General features: G+C 37.6%; 1 long non-coding RNA gene and 1 other non-coding gene across 2 annotated transcripts in view; one reads left to right on the top strand and one right to left on the bottom strand.

The window, feature by feature from the left end:
* LOC143646194 (uncharacterized) overlaps window positions 1–17,497 on the top strand; it is a 28,789-nt gene extending 11,292 nt beyond the window's left edge. Inside the window, exons 2-3 of the long non-coding RNA XR_013157372.1 lie at window positions 15,742–15,791; window positions 17,387–17,497. This is a non-coding gene — a long non-coding RNA (uncharacterized LOC143646194). The remainder of the gene's footprint in view (window positions 1–15,741; window positions 15,792–17,386) is intronic.
* LOC143647460 (U6 spliceosomal RNA) lies at window positions 6,905–7,008 on the bottom strand. The gene has a single exon (XR_013158090.1). It is a non-coding gene; the product is annotated as a U6 spliceosomal RNA (small nuclear RNA).
* Window positions 17,498–18,526: the final 1,029 nt, after the last annotated feature.

An 18,526-nucleotide genomic window follows, 5' to 3' on the forward strand; every position in this document is an offset into this window, starting at 1 on the left:
GGCAGGCAAGCATTCTTACCTGTTGAGCCACCGTGGCCACCCCAACAGAGGTTTTTTCAGTAAAACTACATATCAAAGTTGCATCACCTTATGACACTGACATCTCAACAGGTAGCTTCCAGGGGAAGAAAACGCTGGAGGGCTCTTTACTCCTATTCGAAGTCACAGTCCATTGGCGAGAGCTAATCATGTAGTCTCAATTTAACATCAAAGAGTAATCTTCTTTGTGCCCAGGAAGGAGAGGAGAGCAGAGATTGGGAAGCACTAACAATCCCTATCACCCATGTTCTTACATGTGCATGTTATACAAACAGGAGTAGCCATACACATTTTGCTCCATCTTGCATTGCTTTTCTCACTTTACAACACGTTGCCTACAATAATTCCCTATGGATGGCCACAGTACACTTTATTTACCTGGTCTCTAACCGATGAATATTTGGTTGTTTCCAATCATTTGCTTATATAACAGTAGTTATAACAAATATGCTTGTAAAAGGAATATGAATGATAGCTGACATGCATTGAGACCTTACTATGTACAAGGCACTGTTCAGAGCACCTGCATGTTTGAACTAATTTAATACCCTTAGCAATCCCATGTGATAGGTGCCAAAATTTACAGGTGCTCATTTACAGTGGCAGAGCCTGGCCTTAAACCCTGGCAGTTTGGCTCCAGAGCCTATCTAATTCACACAGTTATTTGTACCTGTCAACACAAAGTTCAGTAGTATAAATTCTTGCAAGTGAAATTCAGGGATCAAAGGGTGTTTCACTTTAAATTCCATCAGTTTTTGCCAAAATTGCTGTACCTCTTTTGTGAACCCTTTCAAATCCACAATGAAGGAACCAGTTCCGTGAAGCTGCCCTCGGCTACGTGCAGATGCAACCCTATCACACATTTTCTTGGCATTCCTAGCATTCATGCATGGAAAACTCAGAAGCACAAAGAAGCTTAATGCCCATGGAGCCACCCTTGACTGAAAGTATAAACGTTTCCCCTTTCTTCCCCCAGGTGGAGAGCTCTGCAATGCATTTCCTAAGCCTCCTCAGATCTCACAGAATTGAGCACCAGTCTCCCAAAGCTGTGGCCAACTGAATATTTCTTTGGATGGTCTTTCCTTCTGCTCCTTCACTCCCCTGTCCTTCACTCCTGCTCCCTGGGATTACTTCCCAATTAAGTGTCTTCAGCGAAGCATTTGTCTCGACTCTGCTACATGTAGCTAATGAAGTCTCAGATCTCCCCTTTAGACCCATGGCACTCGTTCCCTCTACAGCTGGAGCTATTGCTGGCTGATGGCTCACAGCTGAGACTCTCTCAGGGCCTTGCTCTGAAGCACAGGTTCCTGCCTCACCCAGCTTTCCCACCCCTTCCCACAGCTTTACCCAGTGACTGGTACATTTGGAGGTGCAATGGCCTTACCCTCTTGCCTCAGTTGGAGACATCTTTTAGGACAAGGTCAGCCCTAGAGATTTTCATGGGCTCCAGCAACCCCTTTGTTGCAACTGCATCAACTACTCAACTTCTCCCTCTGCTCTATCCTATTTTCTTCTCTCCCTTAAAGGTTCTCAAGAGCAATTCCTAGTAAACTTCGTGCATGTAAATATCCACTTCAGAGCCCATTCCCTAGGAAATCTGACCTAAGATGCTAAACTAAGACAATTGGTAACAGTAGTGGCCCTGGAAAACAAGCTCTTAGAATGGGATTTGGAGCTGGATCACTCACACGTAGCAGTAAGACCCCATTCCATTTACTGAGACTCTGAATGTGAGAGATTGAGATGAGGTAGAGTTGTAAAGTGAAGAGTTGGTTATGCCATAGCCTTCGTAAGGATAATGTTAATTATAATGGTAGTAGTAGTAGTCTGAAATGATCTTGATCTGAAAGGTTTTTGCTGGGACCGAACAGGTGGATTGAGCAGGGATATTATGGGATATCTATCCCTGAATTCCTCAAGTATTGTTGGGGATCCTATTCACTATAGTTCCTATAGATGTGGTATTATTTCTGATTTCTTATCTTGGCTGAGGGATGAGGGGACAGGTTCAGAGGCTTATAGAATGCCTGATCTATCAGCATGACAACTGACACAAAATAACCTCTAACACAGAGACCAATGTTCTAGCAAAGGTGGTGTGTCAGTGGGCACATGGCATAAGATACCCTGGTCTTTTCATATACCACTTTATCCCAAAGCATCTAACTTATTAGAAAGTCAGAATGATCTTTTATAGACTCAGGTTACCCTCCAATTCAGGGACTTCACAGTCCCAAGGATGCTTTCAATCAATGGCCTATAAATGCTATGGCCCCAATGCTTGGAAAATAGAGGTCCAGAAAATGGAGGGTGGAATGGAATTAGTTCCTCTTGGCATCACTATTAGTGACACATTTTCAGATACTGTGCATCCCTTCTCTGCAGCTTTAGGTCTTGCCAGATAAGATTCTAATTCCCAAGAAAACATTTCTACCAGAAAACACAATAAGAATTCTGCTCAACATGAAACTATGTCTACCACCTGGTCTCTTTGGGCTCCTCCTGCAGCAAAGAAAGAGGTTATTCTACTGTTATAGAAAATAGACCGTGATCACTGTAAGAAGCCGGAAAAGAATATGTTTGGAACTGAAGGGATTCACTATGGCGTCTCTTGGTCCTTCCACGCCTGGAGATAATTGTGAACCAGAGAATATAGAAACTGTAGCCCAACTGTGGCCTGATCATGGCGCAGACACACAGAGTAAAGGCCCTCGGCCACTTCTCCAGGCTAGCAACCTAAACTAGTTGAAGCAATGGTCAAAAGCTGAGGGAAATCCTGGATGGATAGGAGGGAAGGGAGAAGATGAGTATCAGCTATGACCATGGGAACAGATGCCGCAACAAGAACTATAGTTTATTCCACCAATTCTCTTGTATTATGTCTTTGCAGAGATTGTTACTGGCCTGCATGTTGAAGAGGATTTTAAGGGGCATTGGACTTAGTGGCAGGCATGCAATAGATCTGAATATTTTAAGCTGTGAATATGTTTTAAATCTGTATAGTCCCACTTCTTACTCCAGCTACTGCGGCATCCAGTTCCATACAGGTGTCAACCAGCTATCCACAGGTGCTAAGTGATAGTGCCTTGCCTTGAGCTGGCACCATAGACCTCTCCGTTTTTGTTCCAGGGATTCTCTAACACTACAGCATAAGAAAAAAACTCTAGATACTCCTGCATATACAATCCTGAAGCACAGGGAATTAAATAACATGGAGGCATCCTTGACCAAAAGGGACTAAGAACCAATGAATGAATGCTTCCCTCTTTTATCCCCTAGAAAACAGTTCTGAAATGCATTTCCTAAGGCTCTTCAGAAAATCCTGTGGCACAGGGCACAAAATCCTCTAGGTGTGTTCCTCTTATGAAAGCATTCTTGTATTGGCTTTTCTTTTTTTTCTCTGTTCACTCTCCTTGTGCCTTATGCCTGCTCCCTGAAGTCGTTTCACCAATAAACCATCTACAGTCAAGCCATTTCTGCAGCACTGTTAACAGGAGAACCCAGGTTAACATGTCAATTTATCTCCCCAAAAGGTTGTACCAGTTTATATTCCTGCTAACAACGTACAAGAGTTTGTGCCCCACCTCACCCCATCCCTGCCATCATAAATATGATATCACAGGTTCTTTTTGCATCTTTGCTAATCCAAGGGGCAGATGTAGTCATTTGCATTTCCTCTATTTTTTTTTTTATTATTATGAGTGAATTTAAGCACTTCTTTTCAAACGTTGGGAATAACTTTTCTGTGAACTGTCTATTCCTCTCTGTTTTGGTTATCTGTTGCTACATACTAAACCATCATAAAACTTAGGAGCTTAAATAGTGATTTATTATCTCTCACAGTTCTGAGAGTTGACTGGACTCAGCTGGACAGTTTTCAGTTGGGGTCTCTCATGTGGTTGTTGTCATCAAGGCTTGACTGACCTAGAAGTCCAAATTGGCATTTGTACTTACATGTCTAGTGCCTTAACTGTATGACAAGAATAGCTGGAGCAAGCTGAATATTTCATTCCACATGGCTAGCTTGAGCTTCCTCACAGCATGGTGGGCTCAGTTGGATTTCTTACATGGTGGCTAACTTCCTAAGGCCGGAAAGGCAGATAAGATAGAGCACAGGGCTCTATCACGTTATTTTTTTAATTCAGCAAAGATATTTTATTTTACTTCATTTTAAAAGCTGGTTTTACATAAGACAAGTGATACTAGCTTTTCATTTAAAGTCATAATACATTATTTTCTTTAAAAATACATGTATTTATTTGTATAAAAATGAGTCAATTTTAAGAAAAATATTAAATAAATTATAGCTTAGATAATATTTGACTATGGAAAAAATAGTAACAGCAGCATGCAAATGACTAAAAGTTTGGAAACCCTGCCCCAGAGGGGTTTAAGGAGTCCCCAGGCTTTTAAATACTATCTATATGTTCTGATAACTCCCCTAAAGCTGTCCCCTGAGCTTCAAATTCATTAATCTAATAGCCTGCTAGAAAGCCACTTGGAAACATAAGAATCTCAAACAATACATTCAAAGTAGATATGACTCCTGTCTCTCTCACTAACCTGTGCCCCAGCCCCAATTCACTTCCCTCCTGATGGTAGTACGTGGCACCACCGCTCACTCAGCAGCTCCAGGCAAACGTGGAGGAGTTTACCTTGGTAGTTCTCTTCTTCTCAGCCTTGCTCTCTCGCCCCAAGCTCTATCCCCATAACCCACAGGCTATCCAGGCACAACTTCCAAAACACACCTTGAATCCATTCTCTTTGCATATACCTTGAATCTCCTACCACTTGGTCCAAGCCTTCCTTACCCCTTACCTGGATTATTTCAATACCCTGCTGACAACATTTCCTGTTTCTAATGCCAAACCATTTTGCAGGGAGGGTATCCTGAAAACACAAATCATATCATGTTCTTTCACCTGCCTCAAACCTTCAAAGTCTTCCCATTGCTTTTAAAATAGAATTTAAATCCATCGCTGTGGCTGGCTAGAGACTGTATGACCTGGCTCCTAATCTCCTGTTCTTGAGCACATCAAGCTCTTTGCAGCTTCAAGGTCTTTGTATTGCCAGACCTCTTCCTACAGCTCTTTAAATGACTGCTCATTTTCAAATATCACTTCCTCAGGGAGGCTTTCATTGCCACCCTATATAGAGTCGACCCTCTGAGTCACTTTGTCTGATTTCCTTCATGGCAATTATCCCAAACTGTGATTATTATCATGTTTGTTTGTTTATTGCTTTTATTACACTATAAAATATAAGCTCTCTAAGAGTGCCTATATTATTGGCCATCATAGTCCTAGTGCCTAAAACAGTACCAAGCATACAATAGGAAAACAATAAACATTTTTTTCTTTAACTAGAAACGTCGTAGGTTTACAGAAAAATCAAGCATAAAATACGGAATTCCCATAGACCGCCCTATTATTAACACATTAGTGTGGTACATCCGTTACAATTGAAATGAAAGAACATTTTTATAATTGTACTACTCAAACAATAAACATTTGAATAATGAACTTTACAAATGAAGAAAGACTCAGAAATAGTATCTCTAAAAGTTGCGTGGTTAGTGGTTAGAACTAGGATTTGAATCCCATGCTGTCTGGTTCCAAAGCCCAAGTTCTTTCTTCTGTATCATGGTGCCTCTCTTTAGTCCACACTACCATAATTCTGGTTGACCATAATTTCTGCTTTTGTTTTTAATTAACATCAATAAAGAAACAAATGGAGTTTGATCTTAGCTCTTCTTTAGGACTTAGCATGGGTGTGAAAGTGGTGCTTTGAAAGTGTTGATAAAAATCTATTTGTATGCTTAACTTAATTCACTGAAACACTTTCTTTTTTTCTGAAACTATAATTTCTCATTTATACTTTCCTGTAGGTGAAGTGGTGTGGAAAACACTTCAATTTTAAATTTATCAGACTTCACACTAGAATTGAGAAATTGTAGTTATTTCACTGTTGCAAAAATATCCAAGCCAAAGATGCCTTGGCATGTCAGAAGTCATTAAGTAGGAAAATCAGCTAGAAGAATATCCTCAGCCTGGTGGGATAGGCTTCAAATGCTAAAACAAAAATGCAAAACACTGCCTGGGGTGGGACACAATATGGGAAGTTCAGGGTAGATTTTGCTCATGCTTTACCTTCTTTTCTATCTTGATGACAAATTGGTGGTAGAACTTGATTTGTATTTCACAGCTTACATGGTTGATTTCATGTATTACCATTTAGGGTCCATCATATTATTGAAAATCATATTTTCTCTTTTCATTTGAAGTAATGTGATTTAATGTGGCTATGATACATTGTGGGGAGCATCTGATAAAGCAGGAGGAGTCTGCTGATATAAGTGAAGAACCATGGACCTAGTAGTATTTCTTAAACTATGTTCCATGGACCATCCAATTCAGGATCATGAGGAATGTTTGTTACAAGCACCCTCCCCAGATCTATCTAAAATCTCTGGACAATGAGACCATGGAAACTTGCTCTTTCTCAGTGATTCTTACATACACTAAAATTTCACGTACACAGGCATAAAGTATTCAAGCCCTTTGGCTCTCAGCTCTGAGGATTTCTGCCTAAGACTTTGAACTCCCAGGAACCATCCAAAGCCAACCTAGTTTGGCCAAGTACAGTTGAGGGGAAAGCCTACTGGGTAGCTGCTCCTGTTAACAATGGGACCTGGGATACTACCTAACTTTGTATTTCTTCGTGATTGCTACTTTCCCTTTCTACTATGCTCCTCAGTTGAAGGGGAAAAAAAAGACCTATGAAAAGCAAAAGTAATACACATTGAGTCAGATTTTACTTGTATAAACCACTCTCTGAGGATATGGAGGGCACTTTTTTTTTAATGAAACATATGGAATGCTTCATGAATTTGCAAGTCATCCTTGCACAGGGGCCATGCTAACCTCTGTATCATTCCAATTTTAGTATTTATGCTGCCGAAGAGAGCACAGAGGGCACTTTTGAAAGTTATGTCAACTCTTTTAGGTCACATAGCCATTATCTTCTTGATTATGGCTTTGATGTATTAATCCTCATGGTCCAAAGAAATTCCACACGCACAATTCATCCTATACAGCGATTTATATATGGAAAGATTCTGAAATAATTTCACACATAATTTATCACCTGCTTAAGGTTAGTTATTGACTCTACCTTTCAATGCCAACCATCTGGATAATAAGAAATGCATCTAGATTAAAATACCACTATATTGTTGCATTATCTACTTGTACCAAGAATATAATTAGGTAGAAAATGAGACAAAACATAGAGATAATTTACTGAAGTTTTCAATTTTTGTTCAATTTTGGAGAGGCATAGTTTTCTAGAATATCAGTTAGAATATAGGTAAGAAGATTCCACTTGCTTTATCCTCTCATGTGAACATACTCCATACTATTAGACTAAGTAATGGTACAATTGAGGTAGAAAGAGTTAGCAACATTATTCACTGAGCTAGTGCATATTTTATTATTCACTAATCGAGCAATGGGAATGAAACCTGCCATATAAATACGTGTTTTATCAGTTTTTCACCTTTTAGTGGATAGCACTCTACCATGAATTTCTATGAATAGTTAGTTCACGTTTGCGTTCATATGCTACGCAGTAAATTCTTGGTATAAGTGCACCATTACGTTCCCCGGGAATCCCCTCAGAGATGGATGAAAATGATAAATTAGTTCTATTGTGAGGTTTTTGATGCATGATGACTGTTATTTTACTTTTATCTAATTCCATGGGAAATTTCAAAGATAAAACTGCCAGATAATTTGTAAGAGTAGAAAATATCCGAATGCACTCATAAATTGGTACAGAGACTCTGAAATCAGATGAACTGGAAGAATTGATAAACAATATAAAAAGCATGGTCTTGTTTTTATTAGCTGAAATATGGATAGTGACAGAATCATTGTTTTTACAATGCATGAGTGTTATTGTCTCTGTATTATTTTAGAACTAGTAATTTAGTGTATATAATACTGATTATTATTCCCCCTGGGACCATATAAGTCATTTTAATATGTTAATATGGTTAATATTTCATTAAAGTCATACTTATTTCTTACAAAATTATGACTAAAATAAATCATCTTTTTAGCATAATGCTTTGTCTTATTATTCTGTGCAATTTTACTTGAAAATTACTGCCATCTTTTTCCTTTTCTGTAACTACACTACATTTCTTTTTTACATAAAATACATAAAGTATAAAATGTAAATGTTTAAAATGAATTCTCTAAACAAAAGCATAAAAGTAAAACTATTAACTGATGCCATAATGCACCGAATACTAAAGGCTAGGGAATCTGGGACTTTTTGAGTTTTATGCTAACCAAGAGGCAGATGTTAGGGAGTGCATGCGTAGTTCAGTGGTAGAATTTTTGCCTGCCATGTGGGAGACCCTGGTTTGATTCCCAGCCCATGTACTGCAAAAAAAAAAAAAAAAAAAAAAATCAACAAGTGGTGCTATGATAATGGGATGTCCACATGGAAAAGAATGAGATGTGACTCCCACCACACAACATACAAAAAAAAAAGTCAGTTGTATAGCTCCAGTTCATTGATTGTTAGTTGTATTACCTATCATAATTACATAATTCAATTGATATTACATAAAATAAGAAACATGAGTGCAAAAAAATAGGCTTTGATTCTATGAAAATTATAGGCTTTGATTCTATTAAAACTAAGTCAAATGCTTCTAAACACTTAAAAGCATGTGGCTAAAAAATATTATCAAATTAGATGTAGATGAGATAATTGTAAAAAAAATGATTTCGATTGTACAATCTTGGATTCTGCACTCAGACAGCTTTGTAAGGTCTTTATATTCTAGCTCTCTATTAAAGAAATGGAAATTGTAAAATTGAAGTTAATACAAATGAAAGTGTGATTTATGTGTTATTAACAATGCAAAATCCCAGTGGGGAAGGGTACAAACTCGAGGGAAAAGACATTAGCTCCACTGAATGTTTGATGAATGCATGCACGATATACAAGCATTAATTTTAAAACATACTATATACTTTTTGTATTATTTCCCCCAACCACTTTTTTGATTAACCAATTCATGACCACCAAGTAATGTGTCAGCAAGAATGCTCAGTTTATTAATTTGTAGTCAAGAAGACCCTGTCGAATTGGTGTTTTAATATTCCTAAAATGAGTCATAGTAAGCTAAAATTTTTAATAGTAAAAGATTGATGTTATTTGTAAAATGGAACCACAAAAACATGGGTAAATACAGAATAACAATGCCTAATCTCTTAATGTGTTGCATTTACAATAATGTTGGCATAAGCAGGTGTGCTGGTTTGAAAGGATGTATGGACCCTAGAAAAGCCATGCTTTAACCAAAATCCCATTTCATAAAGGCAGAATAATCACTATTCAATACTGTATGTTTGAAACTGTAATTAGATCATCTCCCTGGAGATGTGATTTAATCAAGAGTGGTTGTTAAGATGGATTAGGTGATGACATGTCTCCTTGGGTGGGTCTAGATAAGTTTCTGAAGTCCTAAAAAAGAAGAATGAAAGAGATTCAGAGAGAGCACTCTGCAGAGCATTCTGCAGTACAGAGAGTCTATCAGCCAGTGTTTTGGAGATGAAGAAGGAAGATGCCTTCCGGGGAGCTTCATGAAACAGGAAGCCAGGAGAGAAAGCTGGCAGATGACACTGTGCTCACCATGTGCCCTTCAAGCTGAGGGAGAAAATCCATGACTGTGTTCACCATGAGCATTCTCCGATAAGAGAGAGACCCTGGACTTCATCGGCCTTCTTGAATCAAGGTATCTTTCCCTGGATACCTTTGATTGGACATTTCTATAGACTTGCTTTAATTGGGACATTATCTTGGCCTTAGAACTGCAAACTAGCAACTTATTAAATTCCCCTTTTTAAAAGCCATTCTTTTTCTGGTACATTGCATTCAGGCAGCTAGCAACCTAGAGCAGCAGGTATGATTTATGAAATGAAAAACAATTTTTCTCTCCATTCAATTTTTTAATGCTTATTTAAAAAATAGAATGAATTTTTTTATTTTTGTTTTCTTGTTTGCTCATTTTATTCTATTGTGAGGATTTTGTTGTTGTTGCTATTTTAGTAAAATACAGGGCAGGGGAGAACAAACGTAATACTCTTGTTTTCCCCGCTTCCCAGGAATTAGGGAATAAAAATACCAACAAACGAATCTTTTTAAAAATATATATGTTACAACTTGATGAAGATATAATTGACACATAATACACAGCACATATTTAAAGTGTACAATTTGATGACTTTTGCTATATTGAATACCCCCATGAAATTACCAACCCCACAAATTTCCTTATTCTCCTTTGTAATCCATCAATATCTCCTTCCCACCCTCATCTCCAAGGAACCCCTGATCTTTCTATCACTACAAATTAGTTTTTATTTTCTAAAATATTATATAAATAGTGAATAACTTTTTAAGCCACTACAATAGTTCCTAAAATGGGTGTAGCCTTTACATTCTCACCATTAGTGTAAAAGAGATCCCGTTGCTCCAGTTCCTCTTCAAAACTTGTTATGGTCAATCTTTTTAATTTTAGGGATTTTAGTGAGTGTATAGTGGTATTTAACTTGCATTTCCAAATGACTAATGATGATGAGCATCTTTTCATGTGCTTATTTATTATTAACATATTATCTATGGTGAGGTCTGTTCACATCTTTTGCCAATGTTTTACTGAGTTGTTAGCCTTCCCAATGTGAGTTGTAAAAGTTCTTTATAAATATTGGAGTCCTCTGTTGGATATATTTTTTGTAAATATTTTCTCCCAGTGTGTGGCTGTGTGACTGTGTGGTTTGCATTTTCATTTTTATAGGTGTCTTTTAAAGAGGAAAACTTTTTAATTTTGATAAAATTCAATTTGTTCATTTTTTCTTTTTGTGGTTGGTTATTTTATGGCCTGCTTAAGAAACCTTTGCCAAATATAATGTTACTAAGATTTTATCCTATGTTTTCTTCTAGAAATTTTACAGATTTAGTGCTTAGATTTAGGACTATAATCCATTGTAGTCAATTTTTGTGTATTTGTGAAGTAAGAGGTAGGGTTTTTTTTCCTCCAAATTCCATCCAATTATTCTATTGCATTTTGTTGAAAAGTTTTTCCTTTCTCTATTGAACCATCTTGGCATCTCTGCCAAAATCAACTGACCATGCATATGTGGATCAATTTTTGAACTCTCTATTTTTACATTAATCTATATGTCTACCTTTGTACTAATATCATACTGTCTTTGTAATTATGGCTTTGTAATAATTCTTGAGATCAGATATGGTATCTCCTTCAGTTTAGTTCTGTAACAAAGTTAGTTTAGCTTTGCTAGAACCTTTGCATTTCCTTGTAAATGGCAGAATCAGTTTATGAAATTCTATAAAAGCCTGATAGGATTTTGATGATATTACCTTAAATCTATAGATTATTTTAGGGAAAATTAGCATCTTAATAAGATAGGGTCTTCTGAGTCACTAACACCATATGTCTTCACTTATTTATGTCTTCCTTAACTTCTCTCAGAAAAATTTTGTAGTTTTCTGTCTATAGGACTTACGCATCATTTGTCATATTTATATCTAAGTATTTGATCATTTTGATGCTGTTTTAAATGGCATTTTTATTTCAAACAATTCATTGAAGTATATAAAATACAATTGATTTTTAAATTTTGGCTTTTATCCTGAAATTTTGTGAATTCATTTATTAGTAGTCTTCTTGAAAATCCTTAGGATTTTCTTCACAGATGATCTGAGAATGAGCTTGAATTTTTTTCTTTTCCAAGTTTCCTACATTTTTCTCTCTAAGTTCTCTCAGTTCTTTCAGCTTCTGTGGGTCGTTAGCGTGCTTCTCCAGGGCTTTTTCTCTCAAAGTTCTCCCCAAATTTCTCTAGGTCTTTCACTCTCTAAACTCTGCTTTTTCTGTCCTTTATCCTCTCATAAAAGACTCTAGTAGAAGGATTAAGACCCATCTCGAATGGGGTGGGGCACATCTCAATTGAAATACCTTCACCAAAATTCCCACCCACAATAAGTCTGCACCCACAGGAATGGATTAAAAGAACATAGCCTTTTCTGGGGTACAAAACAGCTTCAAACCAGCACAAACTCCACTGGGGTCAGTGAACATAGTTTTTGTGCCATGACTCTTTTAAATATTTCAACATTTGTTTTAAGGGCAAAATATCACTTATCTTGGTAAATATTCTATGTGCACTTAAAAAGAATGTGTACTGTGCTATTGTTAGGTAGTGTTATTTACATGTCACTTAGGTCAAGTTGGTTTGACTCTTCTATATCCTTACTGATTTTTTATCTATTTGTCTTATCAATTGTTGGGAGAGGAGTGTAGAAATTTCCATATAATTGTGGATTTATCTATATCTCACTTCAGTTCTGTTATTTGTTGCTTCATGTAATTTGAGGCTGAGTTATTAGATGCAGGTACGTTTTGGATTGCCATGCCCTCTTGATGAACTGACCCCTCTTAAAGAATATTAAAGGCCAAATTATGTATATAGAGTTTGTATAATGGGAAAACTACTGGAATGGGAGTCTGGGCATTTGAGTTCTATTTTCAGCTCTGCTACATCCTGACTGTGACTCTTGTTTTTTTCCCTGTTGTAAAATCAGGATTAAATTATCTCTCATTTCCAGGATCTAAGAATGGCACAGATTTCTGTGGTTAAATTTCTTATACATTGAGAAATTGCAGAGGTCATTTTTACCCTCGGAGAAACATTCTTAGATAATGGCTTTTCACCCAGAAGTAAATATAAAGAAAGTTATATAAAAATGAGCATTACTTTAAAATGTCCCACACAGAGCCTACCCCAAACAAAATGGCAGAGGGAGAAGCTTCAGGACTCCATCCCCCCCTCAGAAATTTTGAACAACCAGCAAGAACTGGCAGACACTACTTTCTCAAAGCTCCAAAAACAATTAAAGGACTGCAGCACCAGAGCAAACAACACCGAATCAGGAAAAAGACATCTTAAAAGTTATAAGCTCTTGTGGTCTCCTAGTCAACCCCTCTCCATCTCCTCACTAGCTTGGTGTGGAACCAGCCACACTCCAAGTCTGGGCCCATGGTTCTAGATACGGAAGGAGGAGAATACTGAAAGCATGTACACTTGACCCAGTCTGTTTGGTGGTGGCCTAAGTAACTCATTAACTAAGAACATGCCTTGCATGTAGAAGGCAGCTCACAGAGCTCTACTACAGAAAGCTATGGTAGAACAGTCAAGTGCCAACCCGGGGCAAGGGATTGCTGGTGTATTAGTTAGGGCTCTCTGGAGAAACAGAATCAACAGGGAACACTCACAAATATAAAATTTATAAACGTGTCTCACATGACTGCAGGAATGCAGAGTCCAAAATCCACAGGGCAGGCTGTGAAGCCGACGATTCCGATGGAGGGTCTGGATGAACTCCACAGGAGAGGCTCACCAGCTGAAACAGGAAGAGCCTGTCTCTTCTGAATCCTCCTTAAAAGGCTTCCCATGATTAGATTAAGCATCACTCATTACAGAACACACTTCCCTTTGTCTAATTACAAATGGAATCAGCTGTCGATGCAGCTGATGTGATCATGATCTAATTCTATGAAATGTCCTCATTGCAACAGACAGGCCAGCACTTGCCCAACCAGACAAACAGGTACCACCACTTGGCCAAGTTGACACACGAACCTGACCATGACAGTTCATCCCTTGTCAACTTGGCAGCTATATATATCACCTTAAACCATACCCAATTTCCAAGTAAAAACAATAAAACACACATTTTTCTTTTTTACCTAACGATACTCAACTGTCCTGCATATAACTGGAAACACATTAAATCTCTCCAGAATAAGGTGCAAATCCTTGGACAACATTCATTCTTAAACTTGATTATCTTACAACTTAAATAGTATAACATGAACAAAACAGCATTGCAGTCCTTGTTTCTGTAACCGATCACGTGGTCAAAGTTCATATTTATCACAACCTTCTTCCACTATCCATTCCATGTTCCCTTTACCCTCAGCAAGCACTTCAGCTGGCCGTGGTTCTTTGCCTGGTGGGGTGACCCAAACCTTCATTCCTGAAGTTTCAGAGCCGTTGGTAATCCTGCCTGGATTGGGTTGTGGCAGTTTTCCATTGATTTTAATCACAAGTCATGGTAGTACTAAAAGACACCCTAGGGGATCTCCTATATTCCAAGAAAACTCTTCTTTACCTCCATTGTGTAGTTGCAGTCCTACTTCCCCCTGATAGTCAGGGTCAATCACCCTAGACAATAATGTAAGAAAAGTGAACAGAGCCTGAGAAGCCGGAGGAACACCATCAAGCATTCCAATATATACATTGTGGAAATCCCAGCAGAAAGAAGAAAGAAAGGGACAGAAATAATATTCAAAGACATAATGGCTGAGAACTTCCTAAATTTAACAAAAAGCATAAATATATACATCCAGGATACTCCACAAACTCCAGGCAGTATAAACTCAAATATACCCAACCACACCATGTTTGAATCAAACTGTTGTATGGAAAGCCACAAGAAAGAAGCAACATGTCCCATATAAAGGAATCTCAATAAGATTAAATACTGATTTCTCATCAGAAACCACGGAGGCAAGAAGGTCGTGGGATGACATATTAAAACTGCTGACAGCAAAAAATTGCCAACCCAGAATTCCATGTCTGGCAAAACTTTCTTTCATAACTGAAGAACATTCGCAGGCAAACAAAAGCTAAGGGAGATCACCATGACTAGACCAGCCCCCTATAAGATATGTTAAAGGGGTTTCTGCAGGTTGAAAGAAAAGGATGCTACCCATTGACTGAAGCCACATGAAGATATAAATATCTCCAGTAATGATAATGACATGGGTAAATATAAATTGCAGTACTGTGGTATTTTTAATTTGTAAATCCACTTTTTACCTCCTTCATGATCTAAAAGGCAAACACATACAATGTAATGAAAAATCAATGGTTTTGGACTCATAATGTACAAATATGTAATTTTTGTACATTACATATTTTTTGTACTTTTTTTGTACATTGATGAGAACTACAAAAAGCTGAAGGGAAGAGAGGTATAGGAACATGGTTTATATATTCTGTTGAAGTTAAATTGGTATCAAAGCTAAAAAGATTGTTATAGATTTAAGATGTTAAATTAGAGCACTATGGTAACCACGAAGAAAATATCAAAGAATATGCACACTCATGGAGATAGGAAGTAGAGTACAGGTTACCAGGGGTGGGTGGTGAGGGTATTGGGGAGTTAATGTAAAATTAGTGTAGGATTTCTATTTGGGGTGAAGGAAAAGTTCTATTAAAATGTCCCACACATATAAATACTACCTCCTTTATCTGATTATTCAGATTGCCAAAGCCTCCCCTGGCCCTAATATTAAGCTTTCTCTGGGAAGAAGAATTTGAGATTTTATGAATGTTCCTTTAAGGAAGACACACTTAAAACTCGAATAATTTAGGAAAGTTGACCCACAAGGCAAGCACACACAAACCATAATTACCAGTGAATTACCTCTTTCCCAACAGTAGCTTTCCTCCTACTGTGAGAATGCTTTCACTTCACATTGTTTCACTGCCAAAATTCCACCAATTAAAAAATTTTTAAAATCATTTTCTTTTTCAGGCATCTTCTTTTGGAAATGCAAATATAATACTTCAGGAAGAAACAAGACTGTAAGTAACTCACATACCAGTCTAAATTGGTTTTAACTTATGTTCTTCCTAACTGAGATCAATCAGTAAGGCAGGAAGGGCACAAAAAGGGGAGTAGAAGAGTCTCAAAGGCAAACTGAAAATTTTACAGTTTTACTTCTACATGAGAAAATGTTCTTCTTCTTCCACTTCCTTTTTCTCTTCCTTCCATTCAGTTTTGGGGAACAAATAATCGCTGAGCGCCCATTGTATTCCCTATACTATGCTAGATGCTGGGGGGTAAAAGATGGGTAGCACAAGGCTCCTTTTCTCCAGAATCCTAGCATCTGAGTGGGAGAAAAAGATACATAAACAAATTTCAACTGGGGGTGGGGGATTCATAGGGGTAAAAACAAAGAACAGATGCAAGCAAGTTTTAGAGATGTCAGAAAAGGCTTCCTGGAAAAGGTGATGTTGAGTTTAACCCTAAAGGAAGAACAAAGAGTTAGGCAGAAAAGGAGACTGGAAAGGGGTGGGGGAGGAGAGAGTGGCAAACCAAAAATCATGAGCAAAGGCACAGATGTTTGTGTGTGTATATATGTGTGCATGCATGTGTGTGCATTTGCATAGTTGGAGAAGGAAGTGAAGTTAGAGGAGCAGACAGAGGCCAGCTTAAAGAGAGTTATATATATGCCATGCCAAATCACTTTGACCAATTATGCAGATAATGGAGAAACTGTATTGTATGACCTTCTTGCCTCATCTGGGCCTTGCCCCCCAATCTCAGGACACAGATTAAGACTCTTAGTAATAATAATAATAATAGGTAGAATTTACTGAGAGCTTCCTGGACATCAGGTACTTTATATGCATTGACTATTTAATCTTCACAATATCCCTTGCAGGTGGATCTGATTATAATTCCCATTTGAAGAAGATACTAAAACACAAAGAAGTTGAATAACTTGGTCAAGGACAAGCTTGTAAATGACAGAGATGGGATGTGAACTCAGGAAGTCTGGCTCCCAGAGCCAAGTCCTAATTCAGTATATTATACTGCACCTTCTTACCGAAAATAACAATAGTTCTATTGGTTAAAAAGATTTCTGTCAGCTACCTGGGAATGTACACCTAACATGATGTTATCTTGTGGGAAAATATATTCTGAGCTCATAAATTGAGAACTACCCTCAGTTTAATGCACTATCACTAAATATATGATTTTGGAGCAAGTCTGCTTAAGACATTTCTGGTAATAAAATTGAAGCTTTATTAGAAACATCTCTTAAAGATAAAATATTTAGTAACTAAGCATAATTTAAAAGCTCATCAATGGTACCCAGATGCATTCTTTACAGACAATGTGGGTGTTTTCCTTTTCACTTGATTATTTGGGGAGAAGTAGAAAGATAAGTATATAAAAACACACTTAGAGATTTAAAAAAACAACCTTCTAATTAAAAAGAGGCCAAAAAGTGAGGATCTTAAACAATATTGAAAAAGAAAAAGGAGGGAGATAGTATAGCAGTTCATTTAAGGAAGACTTAGAACCATCCTGTTATTTGTTGCTCTTACTAGAAGCATGTGACAAATTATCTCATTTCTGTAACTGCAAATTTCCTATGACTTGTTTTCAGAAACCGTATGAGTATCTGTAAAGACTTTTTTTTGGTCCAAATGACAGAAGCCCAAGCTAAACAGAAAAGGACATATGTCAGCTCATGAAACCTGGAAATTCAAAAGATAAATTTCAGGTATGTTTATATCTAAGAACTCAAAATGATATTATTATACTGTCTCTCTCCATCCATTAGTTCTAATTTTCCCCAGGTTGACTCTCTTCAAGAGGTGGCAGAGTTGGCTACCAGCAACTCCTGGGTTACATTTGTGCTGGTTTGAAAGGATATATGTCCCCTAGAAAAGCCATGTTTTAATCAAAATGCCATTTCATAAAGGTAGAATAATCCCTATTCAATACTGTATGTTTGAAACTGTAATCAGATCATCTCCCTGGAGATGTGATTTAATCAAGAGTGGTTGTTAAACTGGATTAGGTGACGACATGTCTCCGCCCATTTGGGTGGGTCTTGATAAGTTTCTGGAGTCCTGTGAAAGAGGAAACATTTTGGAGAAAGAAGGAGATTCAAAGAGAAGAGAGAATGCTGCAGCACCATGAAGCAGAGAATTCACTAGCCAGTGCTTTGGAGATGAAGAAGGAAAATGCCTTCTGGAGAGCTTCATGAAACATGAAAGAGAAGGCTAGCAGATGACTCCATGTTCACCATGTGCCCTTCAATTGGGATATTTTCTCGGCCTTAGAACTGTAAACTAGCAACTTATTAAATTCCCCTTTTTAAAAGCCATTTTGTTTCTGGTATATTGCATTCTGGCAGCTAGCAAACTAGAACAACATTATACCAAGTTAGCAACCCCCAGAAAAAGAGTATACCACTCTCTCAAGAGCACCAACAGAAGTCTCAAATAACATTCTCACTGGCTCATTCTAGGTTAGGTAGCCATTCTTACTTCAATAATTCAACATGGGAGGATGGACTCCTCTGTTTCATCATGTGCTGTTTTGGAGCTGTTATGTACCCCAGGAAAGGCCATGGTTTTTAAATCTATTCCTGCAGTGTAGACCTGTTAGAGATAGAACTTTTTGATTAGGTTATTTCAGTTGAGGAGTTGCCCCAAGGTGGGTCTTAATCCTTTCACTGGAGTCCTTTATGAGAGGGTAAAAGACAGAAAAAGCCCAGAAAGTTCAGAGAAACCCTGGA

Source organism: Tamandua tetradactyla, chromosome 9, assembly GCF_023851605.1.
Source record: "Tamandua tetradactyla isolate mTamTet1 chromosome 9, mTamTet1.pri, whole genome shotgun sequence".
NCBI lineage: Eukaryota > Metazoa > Chordata > Mammalia > Pilosa > Myrmecophagidae > Tamandua > Tamandua tetradactyla.